At 37.0% G+C, this 12,688-nt stretch overlaps 1 protein-coding gene across 5 annotated transcripts in view; it reads left to right on the top strand.

Annotated features, from left to right (window-relative positions):
* Nucleotides 1-12,688, top strand: part of BRINP3 (BMP/retinoic acid inducible neural specific 3) — a 199,492-nt gene that overhangs the window by 2,605 nt on the left and 184,199 nt on the right. For 2 of the 5 annotated variants that reach the window (XM_013099427.5, XM_013099434.5), the window contains exon 2: nt 393-480. The exons of the other annotated variants lie outside the window; for them this stretch is intronic. The gene's annotated coding sequence lies outside the window, so the exon portion shown is untranslated. The remainder of the gene's footprint in view (nt 1-392; nt 481-12,688) is intronic. 5 annotated transcript variants of the gene reach the window in all.

Consider the following 12,688-nt stretch of genomic DNA (forward strand, 5'->3'; position numbering starts at 1 on the left):
AAGATTCCCATTAGCCTTTATGGTTCATTTCCAGCGTCCAGCACTCCCAGACCAGAGGATACCCTCTACTTGCATAGGGCTGTATGACTCAGAAAAAATAAGAATGCCAGGGAGCAGCCTGGCAATTTTTTGCTTTGGTTTGGTTGGTTCTTTTGCTTTTTGTACAAAGGAGTGGCAGCATGTAAATACCTCCCAATCCTCACACCCCAGTCCTGGGGGAATGGTCCGAAACAGCCTTCTGCCCTTCTTTTAGGTGTCCAGCCTCTCTGCTTGTTTGTGGCTGGCTTCACTGTCAAGGATTACCGTTCTCTCCTCTGTCACCTTCAAACTCCCTGTGGCTTTGGGACTCTGTTTTGATTAGGAGCTGATTTTCCATTCTCAAATATTGTCAGTGGCAGGCTGACCCCCAGGGAGGGGGCTCGGATGGAGGAAACACCTTTAGAGATGCATGCCTGGACCTAACCCTGCGTCATCGTTCCTGTAAGTTGTGCCTGTCCCTGGGGGTGAGACGCTGTGGGCAGGGCAGGCGGGGGCAGCCGGAGGGGCTCCGGCAGTCCACTGGCAGTGCTGGCCTCCCACCAACTCCCCGCTGGAGAGGGCGGCTTGCTGCTGTCCTAAGCAGGGGAAGGAAGAACTGAGCCCTTAGGGGACTGGGTGTCTGTGCTGCTTCAGCCCTGAGGCCACCCACCGTCCCTGCAGACTTGCCAAGACTGCTCATGACAGGGGGCCAGAGGGACCTGACTGGGAAGGGTTAATCAGGGGTTGCAGGGTGCTCCAAGCATGAGTCCTGAGTGCTCCTCATAGATGCGCTAGCCAATCCTAGGCAACGGAAGCATGAACTATATGTAGCATGGTGTGAAAAGCAAGGTAAAAAAAATAGGGTGTACACCATCACCGCATATCAGAAGGCAGGAGACCTGATTTTGGGGGGCTACGATTCCTGTGCTACTTAGAGATCATCACACATTTAAAAAGGTAAGGACTTAGTTACCAGAGATCTGTATTGTGACTGACTCCCAAATCCAAGTGTATCTTCTGCATACCTTTCTTTAAGTGTTAAATCATGCAGTGCAGAGAGTGGGAAGAAGTGGAATATGGCATGATTTACCACTTGAAAATTTTTTTTTTTGAAAAAATACATTATTTTCAAGTGGTAATGATTTTTTTTAGAGATTAAGGAAGTGTATGCATGTGAAGTGAAGTAAATTCACGACTGGAAGAAAAACGTAATGCATGTGATAAGTGAAGAATATTCTGTTACAGCATCAAAATCAGTCATAGATCCACATGAAATGATGGCCAATGTGAGTCAGACCTGATTTACAAAATATATATATATATATTGAATAATTCAGAGAGATTGAATATTGAATAATGAATAATTCTGACAAGCAAGTTTGACAGAAGAAGCAAAAATAACGTATTTGTTCACATCTAACATTACTTAAATATGCCATCACAAAAGAATGCTCTAAAAAGAATAAATGAAGTCAAAACATCAAGGACTGTTTATTTTCAAAGACAGGTAACTCCGACACATTAAGTATACAAATAAAGGTAAAGCTAGAGTGGTCCTACTTACATTTACAAGATATAAGAAATAACTTCAGAGATAACTTCAGAATCCATTTAGATATCAGAGTTTTCAGGCTGCTGTCAATGCCCAACTCCAGCGGTACAAGGGGTTTCTCATTTTAAATATGTGCTCTATCAGCTTTACTGGAAGCCCTAGCTTAGAGAAAAGATCCATTTGATGTATATCTCTTTCTGTATCTAAGCCTAGCAAGAGCTGTAGTCTTATACACTGTTGCTGTGCTAATTATCAGAGTTCCATGAAGAAATTACCTACAGTTTCTTGCCTTCAACCATTTTTTTTCTCTCTAAATCACGTACATAATTTAAGTGAGAAAGAAAAAAAAAAACAAAATCTGTTATATTTTCAGTAAGCTGATCAACCTCCAGTGAGAACTAACCTTCCCAACAGATGCTGAGTTCACTAGAGGAGCTGTTTGGGGTGCTTTTTCATGAAATGCTGAAACCCTGTGAGTGAAAACGTTAACTAGGAGACATGAAAACAAACAGCTGAATGTTTTACAGATCTTGCTGCAGAAGGCAGCATTTGTTCAACAAACCAGCAAAACAACTTGAAGATCTTGAAGTGATGTAATCTCTCTGTCTCATCCTTTCCCATTTTTTCTACTACAGTCTGAATGGTATTGTGAAGAATCAATTACAGGAGCCTACTCATTGTTTACTCCAATGTGTGTCTGAAAAGTTATTTCTTTAGTCACGCAGATTGCAGTGATTTCACTCCTCTCAATCCCATGTGGAAATCATTTTTAATGGGACTAAAATAGCTTTATTTCATTTGGACTAATTTGGAATTAAGTTATCACATCTGGCTATGATCAGTCTGGAAAATATCTTGCTTAAGATTTCAACAAAGAAAAAGGTAACACCTAACTAAAACAAAACTTTTTTTTTTTTATTATTATTATTTTTTTTAACCAGCAAGCTTGCTTCTTCAGTGGTTTTTGAACATCTAAATGGAGAAATGGGACATCAAATAATTTTCACCTGTTTATGCTTAGGAGAAAAAGGGAGTGGTGGTTGATACTTTCTGGAAACCTTACATGTTTTATACGTGTTATGTGTAGTTCTTTGTTACTCCTCCCAAAGGTTCATCTCTCCTTCTCAAAGTCAGAAGTAGACATTGTTTTTTTGTTTTCTGTCCTGAAATACTAGTAATCTCGTTTGGGAGTGAAATCACAAGAAAGACATTTTGGCAAAAAGAGCCAAAATACTCTTTCAGATAGGTTGCATTAATAAAACTTGTCTTGATAGACTGCTGCAGGCAGTAACTTAAGTTAGTAATTTCAGAAGTTACCTTACTCTTCGTATTCTCATCCTAACATGCAAACAAGTGTGAGTGATAATTTTTTTCTTTGTTTTTTAAATTGTAACCACATTTTTCTTGTGGCATTGTTTTCCTATTGTTCAATATGTCTGCTGTTCAGTGAGGGCCTGATCTTGTACTATTAAAGTAGATCAAAGCATGGTCATTAACTTCACTGAAAGAAAGATCAATTTCCAAGATAATAAATTGGAACCAAAATTAACTTCAGTTTTTGAAAAAAATGCAAGCACCATGAAGTTAAATACTGTATACAGAGCTATACAAGACTTTGCATATCGTGATTCAAATATTATTAAAACAATAAAGAATTGAAGGATTTTTAATATGAGCTTATGCTGCTTTACATCTTAGTATTATTATATCTTCATTGATAAATAAACATTATATACATAATGAAGAACATTAAGAGAGCTCCATTTTCTGAAATGCCTCACTGAACTGCAGGCATTCAGTACCTTGTGACTCAAGTCATCATGCTACTGAAACTATTATGTGGTTATTTTTGTTTCCAGACTCTGAAATTAATTGCTTTTATGTATTATAATAAGTGTAAATGCATAAAGATAGTTTTTATATACATACGCACAGGTGTATATAAACATGTATAATTTATACCATACATATGTATCCATTCATTTCTCCACACATATGGTATTTATAATTGCTCCTTTGCCCTGGGTCACACCATACGGTTAAGCAGTCTTTTTCCCACCTTCCATTGAAAGTCTCCATTTATTCTATGTGCCACAAGATAAAGGGCTGACAAGAGGAAACAAGGACATTCTCTGCCACATCAAAGCTTTAATATTTAATGAGCCTTTCACAAATGCCACAAATTTTGTTCCACCTTCAAAAGAAGATTGACCAGGCAATATATGCTATTAGCTAAGTTAACATTATTAAACAGTAGCGGTTTCTCTAATAATAAGGTGTGATTTCAAGGCTTGTTTTTTCAGATATCTTTATAGTAGCAGTCACACTAATGATGATTAGATAATTCTGCTCATCTGCAGTAAAACTTTCACTGCCACATCTACCAGCACATGATTAATGAAATAGTGACTTTTTGGATATTTATTATACATTACAAATAAAGGACTTAAATCTGGGGATTCAGATCACTACTCTAGACTTTTAATCTCATATTATTACTACTGAGAACTGTGGAGAGATCATTTAGCTCTTTCAGTATTTTGCATAAAAATACTGAATAAATACAATGGATTTATATCCATTGGAAATAACAAAAAGACCTGGTTAACTGACTGTGGATGACCACTCCAAGTCAAATGGGATTATTAAAATCCATTATAAACCAGTCTTTCCTTCCTTCCTTCCTTCCTTCCTTCCTAGAACATTTTCTCAGTCCTTCTAGAGAAAAAGAGAAGAAGAAAAAAGAAAAGAAAAGAAAAGAAAAGAAAAGAAAAGAAAAGAAAAGAAAAGAAAAGAAAAGAAAAGAAAAGAAAAGAAAAGAAAAGAAAAGAAAGAGGCTGTAATAAAGACATCCTACATTCCTCGTATCTAGAGGACTTCATTGATGTGTAATCTCTAATAAGAAACATAGTCAATGTCTCCTGTTCTTCACTGAAAAGATACTAACTGAAAGTTTAAAGCTTTTCAGCATTAGCTTAGAATCTATCTCAGAATGTGTTTTTCTATCAGCTGCAAAAAGAAATAGTGATAATTTTGTACTACCATGGTTTTAGTTTATCACATAGCTAAATTAAAACAGTTGAGAGATTGTAATTTGTGATGGGAGTCTAAAACCCAGACTTTCTCTCCTTGTATAATGATGTTCTTGAGAGGCATCTTTTAACAGACATACTTATTCTTTTTCCTAATTTTGTAATTTCTTCTAAATTTGTCAAAAAAATGTCAAAGAATATTTTTTTTTAGATAAAATTAATGAATCACAATCATGCTTAGGAACAAGACCTCAGAGAAAGCTTCAATGATACATTTGTATGAGATAGCAAGCTGCCCAGTATATGACATAATTATTACTTTTACAACCAAGTCTTGTGTATTATCCATCCTGAGATGCAATTAAGTCCAGAATGACTTGCTGAAGCTTGAATCTTTGTTCAGTCAGCCATAAAGTCCCTACTCTTACTATAAAAAATTAATAGCTATAACACGAACATTTAAGAGGATCTGGCTATTTCCCATATACTAGTTACAGGCTTAAAATGATGAGGCAAAGGGACTTACGCAAAGTCATGCAACAGTTTATGGTAGGATCAGACATGGAACTATGGTTTATTGAATCCTTTATGAGTCCTGTGTAGGCAGTAGGCAGCGTGCACAACAGGTTACAATTTTTTTTTTCCCTGATAGGGCAGTCGTGGTATAAGTCTATTTTTTTCTGCTAGGATAAATCGGCTGAAACCTGGGAATCTGAAAGGAGATGAAACCATCCATTTACAACAGCTGCAAATCAGCTCCACCGTCTGTGAAATCATCTGTAAAATATGGAGCACTGTTGTCTGAAAGACATAATAGAAGACATTATCATTCTATTAGATATCAACACTAAGAAACAAAGTACAAAAAATTGTCAATTCCTATTGAAATGTATCCAGAAATGCAGTGAAAGAAAAATGTCATGCTTTTAGATCTTTATGGAGATTATTTCTAGCTATTGGTCTAAACTGTAATGACTCATTTTCACATGAAAAAATAAAATCAAGAGGAGTATAAGTTTTTAATCAGATATCACTTTTCTAAAATTACAGGGCAATATTCCACTACTTGAACTAAAGCACCTAAACTGATAAATTCATTTTTAGAAATCCCAAACCCATGATTTTTATTATGAAAATTTGAAACAGGTACAAGGTTATGGATTTGGTTAGATATTGTCTGATGGACTGGAAGTATATGAAACTAGGCCGTCAACTGAATGTTGTATATACGTCCTTGCTAAATTCAATCAAATATTTGTCTCTTGCTAAAACCAGAGAAGAGCTGCATTCCATAATTTTTGTTACTTCCTCATTTTATAAACAATGCTAAAGCTTCAACAGCTTTAAAAAAATTTTTTGTCTGTCCCTTCCCTTTCCTTCCCTTCCCTTCCCTTTCCTTCCCTTCCCTTCCCTTCCCTTCCCTTCCCTTCCCTTCCCTTCCCTTCCCTTCCCTTCCCTTCCCTGCCCTGCCCTGCCCTGCCCTGCCCTGCCCTGCCCTGCCCTGCCCTGCCCTGCCCTGCCCTGCCCTGCCCTGCCCTCCCTCAGAGGGAGAATTCAACATCACTTTGCACCAAGCAGTCTCCATTCCCTCTAATGTGAATTTTATTCAGCTCAACAAACTGTTGATGAACAAAATTTCCGCTCACCCCATCTCCTTTTAGCCTAATGAGTCCTTTTGCAATCAACAATTAGTTTTATTAGGGTTGGTCCTCAGACTTGAAGACTCAACCCTTAGTTTGCAGCCTGATATTTATCTTCTTCCTTCCATTTTAGAAAGCATATTAAAGACCTACTTAATCACTATTAAAATACACCCAACAAGATGTACGTGACACTGAACATTTTAGGTTAAACATTAAGTTTTAAAAATTGCAATTAATTGGAACACAAGTTTCTAAATATTTATTTCCTGTTAGGATTTTCTGTGAACATGAATACTCCAGGGTGCAAGATGGTGTCATAGCAATACACATCAGTATGTACCTGAGGAAGTACTGTACCAGAAACTCTTCCTGTCCTTTTCCTGTATAACAGATTACAATTTTTTTCAAAGAGATCTTGTGTTGTTTCCATTCTTACCTTTTTCATACCATCAGATGTTTTAAGATAATGTTTTGGGAGAATGCTTAGAGTAACTTATGGGATAGAGATGTGACAAGACTGAATTATCATGTACAATATTACATGTAAATATTTTTTGTACATGGGACAGTCCACACACATTCATGAACTTGGAAACATAAAGGCTTAAGAATTTTTATGGATATAGTAATTCAGCCTGGAGTAGGTTTAAAGCTTTCAAAGGTGCAGGTTTTACTGTGTCTTCATGGCACCCTGGGTGTCTGATACATAGGGGTCAAGCAGGATCCTGCTTAGATGTCTCAGGATTTAACATCTTTGTAGCTCTTTGTGTAACTGATGGATTTCATCTTCCCAAGGACATAGGCAGTAACCCTCATCTAAAGATGAGGAGCTGAGATACCATGAAGAGTGGGTAAATTTCTCTCTGTTTTATAACCTACACAATTCATGTGTTTGAGGCATCCAGATGCCTCACATTCTTTCATAAATCATGCACTGTGCTGCATCTTTACATGGTAGAGAAGAGCTGCTCCTCCTGGTTTGTGACCACAGAAAAAAGGCTAAAGAGCCAGAGTCTGCATCTAAGCAAGGAGCCAAGCCACAACGCAGGCAGATGCAGGCCTCAGTGGTGGCATGGCCCCATGGCCATGCTGGAGAGCAGTGCAGGGCTGATCGTCACAGGGATCTGTCAGTGGCCTGATGACTGTCATGCATGTATAGGTGCAGCTAGTTCCGAGGTCCAGCTGGGAGCCCAAGTAATGTTGCAGGGACCAGGGCAGGAGCAGGCAAACCAGCATCACCCAGGCAGGGACTGAAGACCCAGGAATCCCAAGAGGTTGGTGGAGGCCCCAGGTGAAGCCAGTCAGGGCCACTGAGGCCCATTCATGCACTCAGGGCCCTGTTAGCGAACTTCTCCACAGCATGCTCATGAGAGGAGCAGACTCTCTTGTTAAGGTAGAAAACTTGAAATGGTAGTTTGGGGATGTTGGCCTCTTTTGTCAGCTAAAACATGTAAAGACTAGTTTGCCCAGAAGGATGAACTTAGATTAACAGATTGAAAAACCACCTGAGGGAATTTAGACATCATGATCGGACAGCAAATGTAAAATGAGGTCTGTTACAAATATCAGGCATTAAAACAATTACCTCAGCATACCTGGCAGCTAATGCATACTACTTGAAGGACTAAAGAGACTGGCACTAGATGTACAAAGATATAATAAAAAGCACATCCATTTAAGGACTCACAGGCATTTGCAGGGGTGAAATCCTGCTCATATAGAGCAAACACCAAGGCACTTTTCGTTGGTTATAGCTGAAACCATGCAACCCTTGACATTCAAAACATGTTCTAAACTGAGCCGATGATGGCTGCAGAAGTCAGGATGATATAAACTCATCTTTTTGTGGTTGTGCTTTAATTTTGCTCCTCTTCTCTGATGGCAGGGGTATAAAACAAATAGTGGGATTTGTATTGGGTTTACATGGCAGGGTTTTGGTAGATTACCCCCCACAACACCCTTCCCTCCCCCTCCCCCCACAAAAATAAATAAAAAAAAAGGAGGGTGGGAAGTGGGGTCAGATGTCCCATTTGTTCTTTGTTTCAGCTTTTGGGGACATAGTTACTGGGGTCTAGTCCTTGTCACATACAGAAGAGAGAAGAAAAACGAAATACAGCAGTGGATGAAGCTCTGCTTGAGCAAAGAAGATGAGTTGTTAAAGGGGTGCATGCAGTCAAAACAAACAGCAGCATCTGATATGAGCATCCTACTTATTTTTAAGCCCAGAAATATTATATTCACCTAAATATGTTACGTATAGAATTATTTTCTCCTTTCAGATATGCCAACATATCTGCTTTTGAGTCTTCATTGAAGAACAACAGAGAGCAAGCTGATTCAAATCCTCGTACTGAAAATCCTCTGTTGACAAATATGTACTTCTTGCATAATGGCACCAGCTATATCTTGAAGCTCCTGTGTATCTCGTGACAGGCATCCTTCAATTTCCCAGACTCTGCTCTGTTGTATCTTGTACTTCCAAACTTACATCCTGCTTTTGTTACTGTGTCAGCCTTTTAGTGGTTCATGTGTCCTTTTGCTATTCAGAAAGTTTAGCTTGGGAGATTTTATTCTATGGATTTGAATATGTCTGTTTGAAGAACAAAATCCATGTGATGGCTGAGAGCAGAGCATAGCACAAGGGACATGCACTTTAACTCTCTGCTTTTTCCTCGTTCTCTTTAGCCCATATTGATTCCAGCTCTTTTCTTCCATGGCACATCATCACCTTCATGACTGTTTCATTTACTGTATTCTCATGACTGTATGAGAATTTTGAGAACAGGTTCATCTCTAGGTCTCATTCATTTAATATTGTTGACATGCCAAAAGTTGAGGACAACATGATCATCTCTCATCCTCTCACTTCAGATAAGGAAGTGGAAGCACAGGGACATGAAGTAGTGAATCTAGAGTGTTCTTGCAAATAAGAGGAATCTCTGAGACTCAGAGATTTGTTGTTTTTAAAGGGAAATGTATTTATCAGTTATTATTTTGGTTTGTTCAAATAAAATTAAGTATTTTTTTCTGAGTTCTGCATCTCTCAGACTTGCAAAGTAAAGTGAAATATTGTAAAAAAAAAAAAACAACAACAAAATAAACAACACCCCCCATGTTATTAAAATTGTCCATTTAATGTAGAGTTATTTTATTAGGATGCTTGAGAACTGCAGGTGAAAACATGGCCCCCCAAAAGCCACTGATGACTACTGTCAACTTTACTCACTCCTTATTAGCTATACAGTTACTCCAGTGATGACCCAGTTGACAGTGATCTACTTAGGAGATATATCTCTACTTTTACATGTCTGTTTTATACACAATTCTTCTCTCTTACAAAAACAAAGAAAACAAGGAAAGGAAAGGAAAGGAAAGGAAAGGAAAGGAAAGGAAAGGAAAGGAAAGGAAAGGAAAGGAAAGGAAAGGAAAGGAAAGGAAAGGAAAGGAAAGGAAAGGAAAGGAAAGGAAAGGAAAGGAAAGGAAAGGAAAGGAAAGAGTGAGTTTTATGCGATGAGGATATCACTTCAATTTTAGGAAGATTTTAAACTTCCTGGCTATTTTTTTTTTTCTTTTTTTTTTTTTTTCTTGAACATAGCTGTCCATGTATTTGGTTTGCCCCATATTATTCTGTATATCTTAGTATGCATGGTTTATCAATTAATGTTCTTTACACAAGAGGCCTCAACTCAAAAATCTTAAACACTTCAATTTTATACTATTTTAGGTACAGTAGCTTAGTGGGTTTATAAATTACCACTGTGCAACTATATATAATTTTTAATATTTAAAAAAATATTTCCATGAAAAAAGACAAATTTGCTGGATTTTACCCTAAAGTACATAACAAAAAGATTACAGACTTCTTGTTGTCTTGCTCAAAGCTGAATTTTTGAAATTTGTCCCAGTGGTCACGTTTGTTTTGCACTTGCCAGTACTATATTTTCGGCTGATGTAAATGCACAGATTTTACCAGTCTACCGCACCCTTTACATTTTCGTGAAAGCTAAGACTTTGCTATGGCATTTCCAGAAATCAAATTCATGACTCATTCCATGAGTAAAATTCATTCTGTATCAACGCCAGTGAGGACAATAGATTTCCAACAGATTTCTAAAGAAGAATTTAGCCCATTATGTTTCTTGAACTCAATGTAACCTCAGAATTTAGAAGAGGAAAGGCTGAAGACTTATTAGCATTTGCAAGTGGTAACTGGGTGAAACCCTGGGGATAGCAAAATGTAATTTTGCTGTGCACCTATACCTGATAATTATCCTGTAAGTTAGCACTTTAAAGAGGCAGCATGTTGATAAGCCAGTTTTGTCTGAAGTGTCTTCTTTACAGAGTGTCTTCTCTCCTTTAAAATACACCAGCTCAGTTACTTAACAGGTGTTCATTTATTTTTCAGTTCTCACATCTCACTCTGAAAACAGCAGGTGCTCTACCACAAATTTAATTCAGATTGTTCCTCCCTGGAGTTCTGTGCTGGCTGTTCTAACTACAACCTTTGTATGCCTGTAACAGTCTTTGAAAATTGTTTTTAATGTATTTGCATTTATTAGAGAATTTGAGTATTTAAAACCTTGAAATATTTTTCACAGTGTAACCTTAGGAAAATTCCTTAGGCTGGGATTTTCTAAATTATCTTTTAATAGGAAATACATAGTTAAATATTTTTGCCAGCTTACAAAATTCTTGGTCTTTTCATGCTTCAGTTCCTTATTTGTTAAACTGAGGTAAAAGCTTACCTCAGCAAAGGATATTATGGGAATTAATGATGTATTATATTATTGATATATTGATGATTATAATAATGATATATATATTAAAGGATATTATGGGAATTAATGATTTACGGATTGTTTTTGCAGTGACTGGACAGTATATACAAGTGGATAAGTGTCATAAATGTACACGTTGTTTTCCACTCCCTAAAGACTAGCTGTATATTTACACGTTTTTGCAAAATATTTTCGTATTTTTAAAACCAAGAGGTTATTTTCTTCTGCAGCTGCACAGGTTCTCTGAAGTTTTTTTGCCCTGTAACTACATAGTTTCTCTAAAGATGTTTTGCCAGTGGTAAATTTATGACATACCCTGAGGTGTAACCTTAAGGATAGTATAGTGCAAGGCACTTCACTATCCCTTCTACAAGTGCATATTTGATCTGCATGTAGGAAGATGCTACATATACAAAGTAATTCATTTTCTAGTCTTATTATTAACATTTTTAATACAAAAGGGGCTCAGTTAGTCATCATTACAGTTTAATGCTCTGAAACACTTCGGTGTTAGTAAGTACCCAAAAGAGTAAATACCTATTTCTTAATTTAAACCATTATATATATATTTTTTTCCAATAGAAAATATAATGTAAGAATCACAGGAAATTATGTCTTAGCTTGCATTTTTATAACAGCATTAGATGTAAAAATTAAAATTATCATCATACCCTTTATAACCTCACATAATGTAAAGAAATTATGCCCAGGATCTTCCTAGTCTGTTAAGAAGATGAGGGAGGGGGGTGAGTTTGCTGTGCAATATATTTCTTCCTGATTATAGGAATGTATTGGTGGGAAGGAGAGGGAGAGTAGTATTTGTGGATTTTAACTCTTGTGATGCAAAAACTCATCTGGCCTGTCAGGAAGAGACTAACTTCTTCATTCATACTGAGATAATTCTTACCTGGAAATGACACCTGAATAATTACAATGGCTTTTATGGGCCAGGAGAGTAAACGATTTCCTGTTTTGCTTCAGATCTATGCATGCATGTTCATCAATCTCATAAAGTTTACACAGCAGTGTAATCTCACGTACATGAACTTCAGTCTGCAAAAGAAAAGAACACTGGTCTAGGGATAAGACTAAAACTTCATATAGTATACACAGATCTGATGATTGCTTGTAAATGATTGCATGTACATGATTGCTTGAAAATATAAATAAAAATTTGAGAGTTCTTTGCTGCAACATCCTGGAATCTCATTTCAAAAAGATGTATAAAATTAATGCAGTCTGTGTTTTGTGATCATAAACAACCATGATTTCAACTCGGTGCTTTGGCTCAGCATGAAATAGATGACTAGTCTTTTTTTTAGTGAGGTTACTTACACATTTAATGGTTGCATGATAGGTCCAAATCATGTTACATTTTTGCCTAGGAAGACAATAAACCTTCTCTGGTTGTATAGACAATTATTCCATTCTCAGGCTGCAAATTCCTGTTGATTCATATGAATTTCTATTCTTTTCTGGAGGCAGTTAACATCTTGCAGCAGATATGCTTATAACCTATACTGAACACTCTTTAGAATATTAATGTCTAGAAAATATGAGAGGAGTGTATTTATTCAGCTACATCATTTCCATTATAATGACTGAACAGTAAAGACTATGTAGTTGCAGGATGGTTCTATTGGAAGCAGGCTTCGTTTGGGATAC

The sequence above is a fragment of the Anas platyrhynchos genome, chromosome 8 (assembly GCF_047663525.1).
Source record: "Anas platyrhynchos isolate ZD024472 breed Pekin duck chromosome 8, IASCAAS_PekinDuck_T2T, whole genome shotgun sequence".
Classification (NCBI taxonomy): domain Eukaryota; kingdom Metazoa; phylum Chordata; class Aves; order Anseriformes; family Anatidae; genus Anas; species Anas platyrhynchos.